Raw genomic sequence first — 20,058 nt, 5'->3', positions numbered from 1 at the left:
CGCTTCCCTGAGCCAGCACCCTCCCGCCAACTCAGCGAACCCCAGCCAGGCCGCCGACAACCTCACGAAGTGGATCAACAACTGCGCGGACGAACTCGCCCCGCTGAGAACCCCGCCCAGCAGATCCGGCAGCAAGAAAGCCCCGTGGTTCACCGACGAACTCAAGAGCTCCAAGAAGAACTGCCGAGCCCTCGAGAAAGTCTGGAGAAGGGAACCTACACCAGACAACAGGACCACCTTCAAGCTGGCCACCCGGAAGCACCACCAGCTGATCCGCGCCGCCAAGAAAACTGCTTTCAAGGACCGGCTGGACAACAACGCACACAACTGCAAAGAACTCTTCAACATCGTGAAAGAGCTATCCAACCCCAGCGCAGGAAACAACGACATCACCCCATCGCAAGACCTCTGCAACTCCCTCGCTTCATACTTCCACAACAAGATCGCGGACATACACAACAGCTTCAACAACCAACCAACGAACACCAAGACCGAACAGCCACCCCCCACCAGCACCCTCCACGCCTGGACCCCGATCAGCACCGAAGACACCATCCGCACGATGAACTCCATCCACTCCGGATCACCGACTGACCCCTGCCCTCACCACATCTTCAACAAGGCTGACGCTGTCATCGCACCCCACCTGCGAGACATCATCAACACATCCTTCGACACCGCCACCTTCCCTGAGAGCTGGAAGCACGCCAAACTCAGCGCTCTTCTCAAGAAACCCACAGCGGACCCCACCGAACTCAAGAACTACCGCCCCATCTCGCTCCTCCCGTTTCCAGCCAAAGTCATCGAGAAGACCGTCAACAAGCAGATGGCCGCCTTCCTCGAGACGAATGGATCCCTCGACCCCTCACAGTCCGGCTTCCGAGCCAATCACAGCACCGAGACCGCCCTCATCGCCGCCACCGATGACATCCGAGCCCTGATGGACAACGGAGAAACAGCGGCCCTCATCCTCCTAGACCTCTCCGCGGCATTCGACACTGTCTGCCACCGCACCCTAGTACAGCGCCTCAGCAACGTCGGAATCCAGGACAAGGCGCTGGAATGGATCATCTCCTTCCTCGACGGAAGAACACAGAGAGTCCGTCTATCACCGTACAAGTCAGAGGCCACCGAAGTCATCTGCGGCGTCCCTCAAGGATCCTCTCTGAGCCCCACCCTCTTCAACGTCTACATGAGCCCCCTCGCGGCCATCACACGCCAGCACAACCTCAACATAATCTCATACGCCGACGACACCCAGCTGATCCTCTCCCTGACCAACGACCCCGCCACCGCCAGAGCCAACCTGCACGAAGGGATGAAAGAGGTAGCCGAGTGGATGACGACCAGCCGCCTGAAACTGAACTCGGACAAGACGGAGGTCCTCATCCTGGGCTCCTCACCCTCCGCCTGGGACGACTCCTGGTGGCCTCCCGCCCTGGGCACCGCACCCAAACCGACAGACCATGCGCGCAACCTGGGCTTCATCATGGACTCCTCCCTCTCCATGACCAGGCAAGTCAACAACGTCTCATCGGCATGCTTCAACATCCTTCGCATGCTACGGAAGATCTTCTGGTGGATCCCCACCGAGACCAGGAAGACCGTCACCCAGGCCCTCGTCACCAGCTGACTGGACTACGGCAACGCCCTCTACGCCGGTACCACCGCCAAGCTCCAGAAGAGACTCCAGCGGATCCAGAACGCCTCAGCCAGACTCATCCTCGACATCCCACGAACCAGCCACATCTCCGGACATCTGAGAGACCTTCACTGGCTCCCCGTCAACAAAAGAATCACCTTCCGCCTCCTCACCCACGCACACAAAGCCCTACACGACCAAGGCCCGAGCTACCTCAACAGCCGAGTCAACTTCTACGCTCCCAAACGCCACCTCCGATCAGCCAACCACGCCCTCGCCGACGTCCCCCGCATCCGAAGAGCGACTACAGGAGGAAGGTCCTTCTCCTACCTGGCCGCCAAGACCTGGAACTCCCTCCCGACCGACCTGCGCCTGACCCAAGACCACCTCTCCTTCAGGAAGAAGCTGAAGACCTGGCTGTTCGAGCAGTAGCGGCACCCCCCCCGGACCCCCCCCCCCCCAGCGCCTTGAGACCCTACGGGTATGTAGCGCGCTCTATAAATGTCTTTGATTGATTGATTGATTGATCCAAGGTAGCCAGGTAGCCAGGGGGGAGGCTGAGGTGAAGCTGGTGCATGGGAAGTGCCTTCCCAGTGTGTTCTGGCAGTTTGAGTGTTTACCATTTACTGTAGTATTACCCTTGTACCTGTGTATGGTACCCTTTTGTAACTTGCACACGTCACTTTTCTCTGGTATCACACTGTATGCTACCTCTCACTTTTGTTTGCTTTAGATACTTGCACAAGTGCCACCATTGCCTATGTAATGTTTGTTCTTGTGCTGGAGTGTCTGCCATTTATTGCAGTATTATACCTCTACTTGTACTTTGTACGCTTTTGTAACCTGCACACATATCACTTTTTCCTCCTGTAATGTACCGATTGCTACCTCATGTATTTTGGTTGCTCACTATTGTCACTTTTGATTCATGTAACTTAACGTTTGCTTTTGTAATTTGTCCACTTGTAATTTTCCTCCTCATGTATTATTGCTGTTCCTGGTGTGAAGCGCTCTGACACCTTCGGGTAAAGTCTGCGCTATATAAAATTGCATAAATAAATAAATAAAATAAAAAAATTCCAACTATCACCTGGCCCCCACAGCAAGACCCATTCTTGCTCGTCCACTATGCCCTGAATGTGAAGGGCTGTGGGCGAGGTGCTAAGACTAACACCGTTTCTGGGCTGCATGGACCCCAGGGGGGCCGAGGTGAAAATGGCTCAAAGGCCTGAGAAACACCTGGCCCCCAGGGAGGCCGATTCTTGCAAAAAATCACCCCTCCCCAGCCCAGCCTCAGCTTGATTGCTTGGCAGGGCAGAGGAGAGGCCACAGCTGACAATCGCTGTCCGGCTGCACAGCGAGGCTGCTTTCATTTTTTCTGTCTGTCTCGTGCCCTCCGTGGGCCGTCTTTTTTTCTCCCCTTTCCTAGCTCACTCTCTGTGGACTGGGACAGGGGAGAAAAAAACGGCCCACAGAGGGCACTGAGGCACCGGCCCTTCGGCCCATTCCCGAATGCCCGCCTTGCCAATCCGCCCCTGCTTATTATAACCAACCACCGGTTCAGTGAAATTTCTATGTTGAAATGATCCGCGCTTTGCGCAGGCGCAGAGGACGCCCGGGGCTCGATTCCACTGCGCACACATGGAACATGGAGCACTTCTGCCTCTTTGGGAAGTATGCATCACCACACCAGCTCTCACAGTTATTGTGATTTAATCCCTGTCCCAGAACTCTGACTCATGGGTCAGGCCCATTTTGTGACCACGGAAACATGTCTATTATTTGGAGCATCATCGGGCACTGTCATGACGAAATGACTCCGCTGCAACCCATTTTACAATCGGGAGACACCCGCCCATTCCTTAACAATGTAATTACCTTTTAAGCACCTATTTAACGCCTTAACCACAGCGTTTTTTCCGCCATGGTGCGGGCGTTCTGAAGAGTGTGCGGGGCTGCATCAGCCTTTTGGCCAATGGCAGCACTAGGGAGGTAGTGCCGCCGTCGGCCAACGGCCGACGGCAGCACGCAAGGGGTTAAGCTGCGCTCACTTCACACGCCATTTATCAGCAGGGAAGCAACGAGGACAGACCATAGGAACATCACGAGGGACGCACCTTGAGGAAGGAAAAGGTTGCATGTACACCTTAGTAGGAAAAATAAACAAAGGAAGAGTGTCCGTCAGTATGGCGTTAATAAAGTGAAAATAGCACGTAAAATATGAGGCCAGCTGTATGTGGTCAAAGGACTGGACCAACTTTCAAGAAAAAATACATGATTTTTTCAGGAAACCCTCACTCACCCTAGTGGTGACATGCTTCATCATCGGGTCCACTAGGGAGATCGAGTACCTCCCCAGTGTGCTGCGACGCCAGGAGACTGCGGAGCAGGTTTGTGAGAGTGAAGAGTGAAAAAGTTAAGTGTGGTTAAAAATGTCAGAGGTTGTACCAAAAAATCATTTATTAGCTGGTCAACCTGACATATTAAAATTAAATTGACTATGTGCAGGGAAACTAACCAAAAGGAATACTGGTGTTTCCCTGTTAGGGGAAGGTCAACATGTTTCTGCCCTTTAAGTGTGTGAATTTACAAGGCTTTCATCAGGACCAGTATGCGAGTGTTGCCTCAACAGGTATGGGCGCGCTAAGGCCCACCCTGCCAAAGGCTGTGAAAGTTAAAAATAGCACTATGTGTAAAAATGGTGCGTTAAAAGTACAAACCAAAAGGCTAGGGGATTTACCTGTGTTGCGAGGAGCCCAGAAGTCTGTAGACAAATGATAGACAGACAGACAAACAACACACAAAACATATAAACAAAAACAAACAATCATTATTGATCATGTTTTATGGCCATTACACTAATATTGTGGCGTAATACGTGCTAACAAACCTATCAATGGCCCTGGCCGAGATGGATGACATTGCAGAATAGAAGTTGTGCCCAAGAACCAAGGTGATGGGCCTCAACTAGAACCAGAGATGAGTAATCTGGCACAAGGCGTTGCACAATTGGTGAAGCAATTTAAATGGAGGCTTGCAGTGCTAAGTCCATCCGTGTGGGAAGCCAGACGGCTGCCCGTAATTATAACACTACCTGTAGTATGGCGGCGGAGAAATAATCCCCGAGGTGTAGCGTAAAAAACAGTGCTACGTTGTGGTTACTCGTAGCCCTGCTGGCCGTGGAATTAGAGAACTAATTAGGCACGCAAAGTAATGAAACATAAAAGTGAAACAATCCTCACTTGTACTCAATGTGAACCACGCCCCATAGATTCAGGGGGGGGTGGGAGCGACAATGGCACACCCTATTAAGGTAAGGGGAAAAAACAAACACAGAACGGAGAGTTTAAGGGATCTGGCAGGATCTCACACACAAACACTTAACTTCAGAGGATGTCCAAAGAGTTGATCTTACGCCCGCAACGCTCAGCACCCACTCGGCACCTAGCTGTCCCCCGCTGGATCTCGTGGATCCCGAGCGAGGGGCAAGCCCAGCGCTAAGAGGGGGAGGCGTCGAGGCGTCCGCCAATGGGAGACGCTGATTTGACAGCGAGGCTTGGGAAGCAAGCCCTGTACTCCCGCGAGCAATGTACTCGAGGCGGCGAGCTCAAAACGAGGCTTGGGATACAAGCTCCTTTCGCATGCGCGCGCAAGACTAGAGGCAAGGATTATTTGGAAACGAGGCTTGACAAGCAAGCCTCAGAGAATCAAGTAATTGGGCTTTAAAACAGAGGTCCGTTTTAGATTTGCAATGCGGACTTTTTTGGCAATAGAAGTTCATGGCTGAAGAATAATTTCTGAAAAATAACTTCTGAAAAATGATTTCAGCAAGTTAAAAAGTAAATGACTAGTTAGGATTACAATGAGTAATGCACCAAGAGTATTATTATTAGAGATGTGGTACATTGTTTTCACATAGTTAAAGCTGCAGTCTAGGTGCTCACAGGCAGGTACCCTCATGTAGAAAAAATCTTATTTTGATCATTGTTACTGTTTCAGAACGCTGGCCCAAGGTATTTGATCATTTAGTCCCTGGATATGTGTATTGAGTCTATAGACCCAACGCTGCTCTTTTTCAAACAGGATGTTCTCTCTGTTCCTGGGGTTATTGACCTGTTCGATCACTGTCCAGGTCATTTCATTGGGGGTATGATTTGCCTGCAGAAAATGTTCGCTGAGTTTGGTGGTTACTTTCTTACAGCGCACATTACTGCGATGTTCGCCAATGCGTGTCTTGACTTTCCGGGTTGTCATGCCCACATATCTCTTGGCACACGGGCAAGTAATCAAATATATAACATTGGTGGAGTTACAGTTAGTATGAGATTTTTGGGTCCATACTTTGCCCGGTTCCAGTTTTAGCTGTTTGGTGTGGGTGGTTAAATGACAGACACTGCAGTCAGTACATGGAAAATGCCCAGTAATGGGGGGTAGGTGCCACGGTTCAGTGACAGATCTGGTAAGTGGTGACGGGCATGTTAAAGGTCTTGTATGAACCAGGGCATCCTTAAGACTCCTGCCCTTTTTAAAGGAAAAAAGTGGTTTTTCCCAATCGCCCATGCTACTGGTGATAATTCTCCAGTTCTTATTTATAGACTTTTTGACATTGTCTGAGAGCGTGCTATAAGTAGTCACACATGTTAGTGGTACATCAGTGTCATTTTTCACATTTTCTTCAAGGAGGGCATCCCGAGGTTGATTCCGGACCCTGGTCTGGCCTTTGTTGAGGATTCCTTGAGGGTAGCCTCTTTGCCTCAGTTTAACAGTTAGGTCCTTTGCCTGTGTTTTGTAGTCTGTAGTGCTGCTGCAGTTTCTTCTCAAGCGGAGGTATTGCCCATAGGGCAGGTTTTCACGCAGTGGCCTTGGATGGAAGCTGCTGAATTGCAGAACATTGTTCCTTGCCGTAGGTTTGTGATGGGTCACAGTAGTGAGAGATGTTCCCTCGATCCTTATCACTACATCCAAGAAAACTATTGATTCTTTGCTGTGATTGTGAGTGAATCTTAGATAAGGGTCAAGGGTATTGACCCAGCTCAGGAACTCAATGAGACTATTTTCAGTACCAGTCCATAGTATGAGAATGTCATCAATGTACCTCCTCCATAATCCTATGGAGGAGGCAAAGGGGTTGGATGTAGGTAGGATATGCTTGGTTTCGAAGTCGTATACGTACAACCCCGCTACGCTAGGAGCGAAGGTGCTGCCCATTGAGGTCCCTGTGCATTGGAGGTACAGTTGTCCCTTGTATTCAAAATAATTTTCTTTAAGTGCCATCCTTGCACATTGTAGGATGAAAGCCTTTGGCGTGGTTTATTCCCAGTTAACTGTGTCAAGTGCTTGTGCCAGTACCCGTAGTGTTTCTTCCTGGGGGATACTGGTGTACAGACTCTCTATGTCCATAGTGACCAGGATGACAGAGTCTGGTGCAAAAGAGATGTCATTCAGTAGCCTGAGAAGGCTTTTTGTGTCCTTCAGGTAAGTGCTGGAATTTTGCACTATCGGTTTTAGGTAGTGGTCGCAGAAAGTGGATAGGGGTTCCAGCACTGAGCCAATGCCAGACACGATGGGGCGACCTGGTGGCGGTAATACATTTTTGTGTGTTTTTGGCAATGTATAAAAATACGGGATCGTTGGACCCCCTGCCATAAGGTATGCCGCCTCGTGAGGTGAGATATGCTCGTTCAGCTCTGCCTCTCGTACAAAAGTGGCTATTCGTGCTTTCATTTCAGCAGTTGGGTCTGTGGTAAGAGGGGTGTAGTTGGTTCTGTCATTCAGAAGTGTCAAGCATACTGTATCGTAATCCGCAGTATCCTGGATGACAATCCCACCGCCCTTGTCGGCTGGTTTTATGACAATGTCTTTGTCATTTTTTAAGTTCTTAAGGGCTTTATGTTCTGCCTACCAGTGAAATGCAGCTGTTATAGTTAGGGAGCTAACTATAACCCACGGCCCCACAAAGCACTGCTTATGACCTCACATATTACATTACTCATAACATGGTCAGTGACATCCCTGATGACCTCTCAAATGACATAACTGATTACATCATCCAGTGACTGAGTGTTTAAAAAAAGTTAATGACTTGAATATATACCAAGGTGTATTGGTGAATCAGTGGATGAATGAGTGCCAGTATGGATGATTCAGTGGGTGCGTGACTGACTGTATAAGTGAGTGGTTAGGTGTCTCAGTAAATGTATGGGTGAGTGACTGGTTGTGTGAATGTCTTTATCAGTCTGCAGGTTGGTATCTAAGTGGCTGTATGGGTGTGAGTGGGTATGTGAGTTTCTGTACGGGTGAGTGATTGGTTGTCTGAGTACCTCTATGTGTGTCTGAGTGTCTGTGAGGGGGTGTGTGACTGCCTTTATGGAAGAGTGAGTCTGTAAGTGAGTGCATGTGTGAGGGGCTATATGGGTGCGTGATTGTGTGAATTGCTGTGTCAGTGAGTGAGTGCATGTGTCAGTGGTATATGGGTGAGTAACTGGTTCTGTGAAAGGCAGTATAGGTGAGTGATGGGGTATGTGAGTGACTATGGGTGAGTGAGTGAATGTGAGAGTTGCTCTATCGATGAGTGTTTGCTTGTGTTAGTGACTATAGGTGAGCGAGTACATGTTAGTATCTGTAAGACTGAATGAGTGTGTGTAACTGTATGGGTGAGTAAGTGGCTGTGTGATTGACTGTATTGGTGAGGGAGTAGCTCTATGGGTGACTGACTCAGTGTGTGAGTTGCTATATAGGGATATGAGTGGATATGTCAGTGGCTGTATTAGTGAGTGAATGGGTGTATGAGTGGCTGTATGGGTGAGTGAGTGGATGTGTGTATTGATCTATGAATCAGTGACTGACTGTACTGGTATGGGTGTGTGAAAGTGTTTGAGAATGTTAGTGTGGACGTTGGAGTGGGTGTATGAAAGGTTATATGGGGTGTGAGTGGGGGCATCAGAGATTCTGTAGATGATGTCATCAATGATGTCATGTGAGATGTCATCAGTGATGTCACTGACCATGTCATGAGTGATGTAATATGTGAGGTCATAAGCAGTGCATTGCAGGGGCACAAGGTATAGTTAGCTCACAACTGTAACAGCTGAATTTGACTGGTGTTGTATGAGTGAAACCTGTGCCTAACTATAATGTCTGTGCAACCTTTGTTTTTTTTAGTACATTTCCAAGTATTTCTACATTCCATTTCTGAACTATAACGTCCCTGTAACCTTGTTTTTTTTCAGTGAACTTCTGTGGTTATTTTAGTAGAAGTCACGTTTAGAGAGTGGTGGAAAAAGGGAGCGGGCCCCCAACCAGCACTCAGGAATCCTGCTAGGTTGGACTTACAGGAGGTACCAGGAGGTCTTCTTGGCCCCCAAGGCCCCTCAGTAGAAAAGTGGACTTTGTCCCCCAACTAGTAGTGTGCCAGTAGTCGAGTTTGCAGATTGGTGGAGAAAGGGGGCGTGGCCTCTGAAGACCTCTTAGCTCCCAAGGACTCTCTGGACCCAAGGGGACATAATCCCCCAACTGGCAGTGTGCCAGGAAGCACGTTTGCAGAGTGGTGGTAAAAGGGGCGTGGCCTCAGGCAACTCGCCAGAAGTTTTTTTTCAAAACTATTTTGTTTCAAAAAATTAAAGGGAGGTGTCTGCATGGCCCCTCTCCAGAGCCGATTTCGGCCCTGGGAAGTCCATTCCCTGAGTCCTAGCCACAATGCTGGGTGCCCTCATTCGGCCCAGGGCACCCAGTTACTCACCACGGAAACAGCGGGCGGAGCCTGAAGGCCCCCGCGGTCCCTGCCGGCTGGCTCCCTGTCTCCTCCAGGAGCTGGAATTGCTTTTGGACAGAGAGAGCTGTCTGTCCAAAAGCAACTCTGCTCTGCTTCATGCAAGCAAGAGCTTTTCACATGCTCTCACATGCACAAAGCAGAGCAGTGTATGCTATGGCTTGGCAAACCATAGCAAACTGCAATGTCTCTGGGGTGGGCACCCCGGGACATTGCTAGAGCCTCCCCTGGGTAGTGGCAATCCCCACCGCCATCTATGGCTCCACAAGGGGGGCCCTCCTCCTTTGTTTTGTATTGCCCCGGTGAGGTGGTGGTCCCCGGGGTCAGGGGTCCACAATGGACTCCCTTCTTTCTTTATCCAAATTTGAACCAGGGAGTTGGCGGTCCCCAGGGCAGCAGGGGAGCCACATGCCCCCCACATAATTTTATACAAGGCCCCAGGGAGATGGGGGTCCCTCGGCCTGGGATTGGTCCGTGCAACCACCCAGTAATTTTTTTACACTGTGCCCCAGGGAGGTGGCAGTCTCTGGGGCAGCCACCTGGCTCTCCTCATATGTTAATTACTGCCCCAGGGAGGTAGTGGGTCCTGGGGCTTCTTTAATCCCAAGGAGCGGGGAACCATGTGCCCCTTTCCTTTTTTTAAAGCCAAACTTGCCCCTGGGATTTTGCCCACCCGGGGTCTAATTGGATTGAAGATGAATGACAACAGTTCCTGGTTGAAGTGTTGGCAGCCAATAACATTTCAGTAGGGTTTTGGGCTACCAGATATGTATACTTTTTAAACTTATATATATCTGAAACTACTGAATGGATTTACACCAAAATACAAAACTACATCTAGCTTTCTGCCAAATTTGGTATAATTCTGTTCAGCGGTTTGGGCTGTAGTCATGTTCAAAATATAAAAAATCCCCATAGACATAACATAGGGAAAACGTGTTTTGGGACCCCCCTTTTTTCTCGGCTTCCGTTTGATGGATCACCCCAAAACTTTCAACACAGCAGCAGCTGAACTAAAAAGGGGAAGCGTTTTGAAAAGGTTGTGAAGATTTGTCAACAGGCCCCAAAGTTATTGGAAAAACAAAAAACGATTTACCTATGGAAACTTTGGTCCTAACTATGTCTACCTGCTGGCAACTTCCTGTTACCTCCAGTAAGCCCCACACAGCAGGATTGCTGAGAAGTTGTCAGAGGCCACACCCCCTTTCTCCACCACTCTACAAACATGCCTCCCGGCACACTACTAGTTGGGGGAGAAAGTCCCCTTGCCTCCAAAGGGAACTTGGGTGCCAAGAAGCCCTCCTGGTACATCCTATAATTCCTACACAGGGGTATTTCTGAGAGCTGCTCGGAGGCTCAGCCCCATTTCTCCACCATTCTAAAAACATGACTGCTAGTTAAAAAACGTAGAAATTCACTAAAAATGGCAAAGTTTACAGCTACATTATAGTTAGGAATTAGCATTTAAAAAACCTTAGAAATTCACTAAAAGAAACAAAGGTTACAACAACGTTGTAGTTAGCAAATACAATTTTTTTTTAAAAGTTAGAAATTCACTAAAAAAAAAGCCAAATGTTACGGGGACGCTATAGTTGAGGGCCGGTTTTTCCTCATACAAAACCAGAGAAATTCAGCCATTATAGGTACCTGAGTTAATAATAACTCGCGCCCCCCAATGCACTGCTTATGACTTCACATATTACATCACTCATGATATGGTCAGTGACATCACTCATGACATCTCAAATGACATCAGTGATGATATCATCCAGTGACTGTTTTTAAAAAGCTTATGAGTGTTAAATATATATACTATGGTGCATTGGTGAATCAGTAGGTGTATGAGTGTCTCTATGGATGACTCAGTGGGTGCATGACTGACTGTATAAGTGAGTGATTAGGTGTCTCAGTGAATGTATAGGTATAGGTGAGTGACTGGTTGTGTAAATGAGTGTATCTGTCAGTCAGTTGATATCTAAGTGGGTGTCTGAGTGTGTTAGTGGGCACATGAATGGCTATATGGGTGATTGATTGGTTGTCTGACTACATAAATGGTTGTCTGGTTGTCTGTGTGTGTGAGTTAGGAAGAGTGTGACTGCCTGTATGGATGATTGAGTGGGTGAGTCAGTAGCTGTATGGGGTACTGTGTGCGTGTCTGAGAAGCTGTATGGGTGAGTGAGTGTCTGTATGGCTGTGTGAGTGCATGTGTCAGTATGGGTGAGTAACTGGGTATGTGAAAGGCAGTATAGGGGAATGGGTGAGTAACTGGGTATGTGAAAGGCAGTATAGGGGAAGGACGGGGTACATGCATGAGTGAGTGAATATGAGAGTGGCTATATGGATGAGTGCATGCTTCTGTCACTAACTGTTTAGGTGAGTGAATATGGGTTACTATTTGTAAGAGTAAGTGGGTGTATGTGTAACTGTTTGGGTGAGGAAGTGGCTATGTGAGTCACTGTATGGGTGAGTGTCTAGGTGTGTGAGTAGTTCTATGGCTGACTCACTCAGTGTGTGAGTGCCTGTATGGGAGTATGAGTGGATATGTCAATGGCTGTATTGGTGAGTGAATGGGTGTATGACTGGCAGTATGGGTGAGTGAGTGGATGTGTGTGTATATCTATGAATCAATGAGTGGGTGTGTAAGTACTGGTATGGTACTGTGAATGGATTTGTGAATGATTGTGTGGGAGTGGACTGGGTGTATAAAAGATTCTATAGGGGTGTGAGTGAATGTCAGAGACGTGATAGATGATGTCATCACTGATGTCATCAGTGATGTAATTTGAGATGTCATCATTGATGTCATCAGTTATGTCACTGACCATGTCATGAGTGATGTAATATGTGAGGTCATAAGCAGTCGTTGCGGGGGTGCAAGTTATAGTTAACTATAATGGCTGAATTTCTCCGGTTTTATATGAGTAAAATCGAACCCTAACTATAACATCAATGTAACCTTTGTTTTTTGTGTGAATATATATATATATATATATATATATATATATATATATATATATATATATTCACTTTAAAAACCATAGGTTTCAGGCCATATATAGTTAGGAGTTAGCATTTAAAAAACCATTGAAATTGCTCCTATATCGTTAGTTGTACTAACTATATTTCGCGCACCCGCAATCCACTGCTGATGATGTCACATATTACATCATTCATGACATGGTCAGTGACATCACTGATGACATCACTGATGACATCTCAAATGACATCACTGATGACATCACTGATGACATCTCATTTGGACATCACTGATGACATCACTGATGACATCATCCAGTGACTGTGTGTTTCTGTAAAGTTTAAATATGTTTTACATATTGAAGAATGAGTGGATGTATAAGTTTCTGGATGGAGGATTTAGTAGGTGCGTGACTGACTGTATGAGTGAGTGATTAAATGTGTCTTACTAAATACATGGGTTAGTGACTAAACTGTCTGAATGTGTGCATCAGTATGTCTGTTGTTGTGTAAGCTGCTGCATGTGTTGATCAGTAGCTATATGAGTGGCTATATGGGTTATTGATTGGTTGCCCAAGTATTGGAATGGGAGACTGAGTGTGTGTGTGGGTGGCTGGGAGGTGTGTGACTCTGTGCATAGATGTGTGAGCAGTTGATTCACTAGGTGTATGCGTTCAAGAGTGCATGTTAAAACAGCTATATGGGCGGCTGACTGTGTGCATGGGTGTGTTGGTGAGTGAATGAATGAATATCTCAGTGCTACATGTGCAAGTAAGTACAATTGTAAAACACAGTGCATGTGAGAGTTGGCATATATAAATGACTATACATGAGAGCCAGTGAATGTGCGAGTGGCTGTATGGATCATTGTGTACTTGTATCAGTGATTGTATAAGAGAGTAAGTATGTGTTAGTATATGTTTGAATAAGTAAGGTGTTGTGTGTATAACTGTATAGTTGAGGAAATGGAAGTGTGATTGATTATTTGCATGACTGACTAGGTGTGTGAGTAACTCCATGGATGAGTGGCAGTGTGTGAGTGTCTGTATAGGTGTATGAGTACATATGATATTGTTGTATTGATGAGTGACTATATGTATGAGTGATTCTATGGGTGAATGAGTGAATGTGTGTGTAGACCTAGGAATCAGTGAGTGCGCATGTAGTAACTGTTATTGGTGTGTCAATGGTTTCAAGAATGGTAGTCTGTATTTAACAGTGGGTGTATCAAAGGTTATATTATGTGAGGAGGTGCATCGTATTATCACATGAATGATATCATCAGTGATGTGATCAGTGATGTCAAATGAGATGTCATCAGTGATGTAATTTGAGATATCATCAGTGCTGTCATCAGTGATGTCACTGGCCATGTCATGAATGATGTAATATGTGACATCATCAGCAGTGGATTGCAGGTGCGCGAAGTATAGTTAGTACAACTAACTATATAGGAGCAATGTCAATGGTTTTTTAAATGCTAATTCCTAACTATATAAGGCCTGAAACCTATGGTTTTTTAAGTGAATTTGCAAGGTTTTTAAAATGAGAATTCCTAACTATATAAGGCCTGAAACCTATGGTTTTTTAAGTGAGTTTGCAAGGTTTTTTAAATGCTAATTCCTAACTATATAATTCCCGAAAACTATGGTTTTTTAAGTGAATTTGCAAGGTTTTTTAAATGCTAATTCCTAACTATAAAAGGCTTGAAACCTATGGTTTTTTCAGTGAATTTGCAAGGTTTTTAAAATGCTAATTCCTAACTATATCAGGCGTAAAACCTATATTTTTTTTCAATAAATTTCAAAGGTTTTGTAAATGATAATTTTTAAATGTATTAATTGTTATATTTTTTATACTGATTTACCACATTATTTTAAATTATTTATTTTTAGATATTTTATTTTTTAAATTACATTACATATTTTTAATATAAATTGAAAAAAAATGTTTTTGCATCTCTCTGCAACGCAGCCCCCTGGCACGTTTGCAGGGGGGAACAAATTCCCCTTGCATACTGGGGGTCCCTGGGGGCCAACTAGCCCACCTGGAACCTGCAGTATGCGCCAGGGTGCTGCATTGCAGAGAGGTGTAATGAGGCTACACCCTTTTTTACACCTCTTCGCAACGCAGCCCCCGGGTGCGTTTACAGAGGGGGAATTAATTCCCCTTGCATACTGGGGGTCCCTGGGAGCCAACTAGTCCACCTGGAACCTCCAGTATGTGCCAGGGGGCTGCATTGCAGATAGGTGTAATGAGGCCACCCCCTTTTTTACACCTCTCTGCAACGCAGACCCCAGGCGCGTTTGCAGAGGGGTAACTAATTCCCCTTGCATACTGGGGGTCCCTGGGGGCCAACTAGCCCACCTGGAACCTCCAGTATGCGCCAGGGGGCTGTGTTGCTTTGCCCTGGGGGACGGCGGTCCAATGGCAGTGTGGGGGGGATTGGGGCCCCCCACACTTCTTTATCATGCCCCCGAGATTTGGTCCCCCAGGGGGTAATTTGAAAAAAAACAGACCAGGTTTAAAAAAAAATAATTGGGGCCTTGGAGGTCCTTGTGGGACCCCCTGAGCAGGCCTAGGGGGTCAGGGTGCTTCTACCCTGCCCCCTTTTTGAGTTCTATACGTTTGTTTTTCTGCTTTCTTGTGCCTCGGTCTACCGAGCACAAGATGGCTGCCAACACTTCCTGGTTTGAAGTGTTGACAGCCAATGAGCATGCAGCTTTCGCGGGAAGGTACGGTACGCACACGGTACGCTTATCCCGCGATTTTTTAAAAAAAAAATTCAAATTGGGGCCTTGGGGGTCCTTGTGGGACCCCCTGATCAGGCCTAGGGGGTCAGGGTGCTTCTACCCTGCCCCCTTTTTGAGTTCTACACGTTTGTTTTTCTGCTTTCTTGTGACTCAGTCTACCGAGGCACAAGATGGCTGCCAACAATTTCTGTTTTGGAGTGTTGACAGACAGTGGCAGCCAAGCAGCATGCAGCTCGTGCACGGGAAGGTACGCGTACTATGCGCGTACGGTACGCGTATGGTACGCGCACGGTACACGTACGGTACGCGTACCGTCCGCGCTTATGGATATATATTTTATTTTCCTTTCGATTTTCTCAGGAACTACTGGAGGGAGTTACACAATTTAAGCAAAAGCGAGATCTGCGAAGCAGACCCTACCATTTTGCCAAATTTCTTGTAATTCCGTTCAGCCATTCGGCCTCTAGCCGTGACTAATCGTCCTATGGAAAATAACATGGGGAAAACACGTTTTGGGAACCCCTTTTTTCTCAGCCCCCACTTGACAAATCCCCCCACAACTTTCAGGGAAGGAGTGGAGTGGAGCGGGCCATCTTCTTTGGGAATTTTGCGAAGATTCATCAACCGGCGCCAAAGTTATTTCCAATAGAATGTTGCGGATTTCCTATGGAAACTAGGTCCTAACTATAACTACCTACTGGCACCCGCCAGTAGGTGATATATATATATATATATATATATATATATATATATTTATATTGCTGCACGCTCGCTTATGTCCAAAGAAAGCAGACGGCACTCCAAGCTGATGATTTTGTGGTTTATTGACAGACCCCCGTTACCCCATCAAAGACAAACGCGTTTCGCCGTGAAACGGCTTCCTCAGTGTCAATGTGCATAACAAAACTTGCCATTTTATCTCCACCTCTTAATGGTTATAAAAAGAGGACTAGGCCAACAATAAGGTAGAATAGTAGCAGACATATTGTAAAGTGCAAATGCATATTAGTTCACCATGAAACACGGAAAAAGTGGCAATTGATAAAGTGCTTGTGCATTTAAAAACAACAAGGGAAGAAATCCCTATGCAATTCATTTGAATATTTTGTGACTTACTCAAGGACAAGAGAGTGTAAACATGTGACCGTAATAAATTCATATATATACACATATACACGCAGTGCAAATGTTACTGTGAATACATAGAAATGTTGAAATATCACAAGTTGGTATCATTGCGAGTCTTCTGCAAAAATTTACATGAAGCACTACATATTCGACTATCGACAGTTATATGTATACTCTACCCTTCATGTTAACAACATTCTATTAATATGCACCGTGTATATTTGGTCCCTCTCTCGTCATATTTGCATATGTGTTGTGTAAGTCAACTTTCTTAATAACGCCCTGGATGGGCATTTTTTTGTTTTGTTTTCGTACGTCTAGCCCTGTATGGGCATGAGACTCCCTAATGTAGATGTACAGATTTCATAATACTTTAAACATTGCGTATGGGGGAGAGTGTGGCAGATGATGGTACCTTATTATAGTTTCAGATGTTACATATCTATTCTTTTACAGTTAGCCCCTTATGTCTCAATCTAGGTGTACCCAGAGTTCTTCGTCATTGTTAAGACCTATCGGCTTCATGGTTTGGAGGTCGATGATATATCTTGACTCCATTGCTCTAAGGGTTCTGATCTTATCCCCACCTCTTTCCTGCCTTTCCAATTTATCTATCAGATAAAAGGACAGTAGATCTCTGTTACTGTTGTGGTGGGTTTCGAAATGGCGTGCCACCGGGTAGTTTTTATCCCTGTTGGTGATGGCACGCATGTGCTCCAGGATACGCTTCTTTGCTGGATTGATTGTACTACCAACATACCTCTTGGAGCACGGGCAGACAAGGCAATAGATAACAAATTCCGAATTACAATTCAGGAACTTGGTGATAGTTCTTGTTGGTCGGGGATCATTTGGCCTACCCTCATATTTGGTCTTCTTCTGACTATATTTGCATGCCTTGCAATGCATGCAGGGGTAAAAACCATGTATGGGTTTGGATCTGGGTGGTTTCGGGGGGTCCCTGTAATGACTCCTAGTGAGATGGTCACCTATTGATTGACAACGCCTATACGTGATCAATGGTCTGGGCGATATTCTGTTCTTTAAGATGTTGTCTGTAGTCAGAATATGCCAATTGTTACTGAAGATTTGAACCAGCTCTTTTGACCTCATGTTATAGGTCGTTATCATTCTTGTTACAGATTCTGTCTCTACTGCTTTGCTTTGGTTTATGTTCACCAGGAGATCTTTTCTGTTTTTCAGTTCCACTTTTTTGGAGGCTTCTAATAGAGATGTTTTAGAATAGCCCCGTTCTTGAAATCTGGATACCGCTGCTTCCTGCGCCTGTAGGAAATCGCTATGTTCAGAGCAAATCCGTTTTATGCGCAACAGTTCACCGTAAGGGATGTTTTTTACCATTGATCTGGGATGGTGACTGGCAGCGTGTAAGACGGCATTTCCTGCCGTCGGTTTGCGGTAGAGTTTGGTTTGGATAATACCTCCTGCCGCAAACACCTCAAGATCTAGATAGTGGACTGACTTCTCACTTATTTCACTGGTGAATCTCAGGTTGAGACTGTTGTCGTTTAGTGTTGCCACAAACCTCTCAGCCGAGGGCCTGTCGCCCCGCCACACGACAAACAGGTCATCAATGTATCTAGTCCAGACCATAATATGGTCTAGGCAGTGTTCGTTGGTCCCCTCCCAGGCCACGTGCTTCTCCCACCAACCCACGAAAAGGTTCGCGTAGCTGGGGGCGAAGCACGTGCCCATGGCGGTCCCCCTGATTTGACGATACAATGTGCCTGAGAATAAAAAGATATTGTTATAAAGAGAGAATTCAGTCATTTTCAATAACATGCGATTATGTTGGTGAAATTGCATGTTTTTCTTTTTCAAAACCAATCAATCAAATCCCCCCAAAACTTTCAGGGAAGGAGCGGAGTGGACCGGGCCATCTTCTTTGGGAATTTTGCGAAGATTCATCAACCGGCGCCAAAGTTATTTCCAATAGAATGTTGCGGATTTCCTATGGAAACTAGGTCCTAACTATAACTACCTACTGGCACCCGCCAGTAGGTGATATATATATATATATTACCTACTGGCGATAGCCAGTAGGTATATATAGTTAGGATTTTTTCCCTATGGGATTTCTGAAAATTCTATGTCTAATAACTTTGGCGTTTGTGGACGGAATCGGCTGAAATTTTCAGGAAAATGGCACATTTTGTTTCTGAGCAGCTCCTAGAAATTTGGGGGGGTTTCGTCAAGGGGGGGCCGAGAAAAAAGGGGGGTCCCAAAACGCGTTTTTCCCATGTTAATTTCCATAGGGCGGTTGGCCTCACTTTTAGCTCGAACGGCTGAATGGATTTGCACGAAACTTGGCAAAATTGTAGGGACTGTTAGCCCGATGTGCCTTTGCTAGGTCTCAATATATGTGCTTCAGTGGATTTTGAGAAATTAACGTTTAAATCAAGATATATATCTGTAACAGCGCTCCGGGCAGCGATCCGGTTCGCGTACTTTTCGCTTATCGGAACTTTGCGATGCGAAGCTGATTGGCTCTCCGGTGTCTGTCAACATTCTAAACAGTCCGGCGCGGCCGCCATCTTGTCTCTCGGTAGGATCGAGAGACAAGAGGAGGCCAAAACAAAGGGGGAAATGAAGGAAAGGGGGCAAGGTAGACCCCTTCTGATCCCCTAGGATTGATGAGGGGATATTATAGAGTCACGCTGGGCCCAAAAAAAAAAAAAAAATCCGATTTTTTCGCCGTAGAGACGTGTCTTGGTACGCGAACCGGGCAGCTAACCGGGAAGCTAACTGGCAGTGTAACGGGAGTCTGACGAGTGGCTGTCAACATTGTAAACAGTCCGGAGCGGCCGCCATCTTGTCTCTCGGTAGGATCGAGAGACAAGAGGAGGCCAAAACAAAGGGGGAAATGAAGGAAAGGGGCAAGGTAGACCCCTTCTGACCCCCTAGGATTGATGAGGGGATATTATAGAGCCACGCTGGGCACAAAAAAAAAAAAAATCCGTTTTTTTCGCCGTAGAGAAGCTGATTGGCTGTTATCATTGTAAACAGTCTGGAGCGGCCGCCATCTTGTCTCTCTGTGGGATCGAGAGACAAGAGGTGGAAAAAAAAAGGTGTAAATGAATGAAAGGGGTAAGGCAAACCCCTCCTGAACCCCTAGGATTGATGAGGGGGCTATTAAAGTTCCCTGGGGGGTGAAAAAAAAATTGCGATTTTTCGCGGTAAAGGTGCTTCCTGGTACGTTAACCGGGCAGCTAACCGGCAGCGTAACGGGAGTCCGACATATTGTGTTTTTTGAACGTTTATGATATGTGCACGTGTGGATTTTGTCTAATTAAGGTTAAAAAAATATATATATATATCTTTAAGCGTGTTCTGGCGCGCTTACGTTTTGGGTTTGGTTTGCGCTGCAGAGACGATACGTCACGGTTATGCGATGCATCCTGAGGCGTCTCACGGGCTACGTGATACGTCACTTAATAAAGAATATATTTTACAGCTATAGATATTAGCTTTTAAAAAACCAATGAAATTCACAGAAAAAACCATAGGTTATAGACCATATATAGTTAGGAATTTGCATTTACAAAACCTTGAAAATTCACTGAAAAAACCATAGGTTATAGACCATATATAGTTAGGGATTAGCATTTAAAAAACCTTATTTTACTTGCACAAAACCATTGAAATTCCATATATAGTTAGATGCACTAACTATATATCGCGGACCCGCAATCCACTGCTAATGATGTCACATATTACATCATTCATGACATGGTCAGTGACATCACTGATGACATCACTGATGACATCTCAAA

This window comes from Lissotriton vulgaris, chromosome 4_1, assembly GCF_964263255.1.
Source record: "Lissotriton vulgaris chromosome 4_1, aLisVul1.2, whole genome shotgun sequence".
Taxonomy (NCBI): Eukaryota; Metazoa; Chordata; class Amphibia; order Caudata; family Salamandridae; genus Lissotriton; species Lissotriton vulgaris.
Note: the sequence above shows the minus strand (reverse complement) of the source record.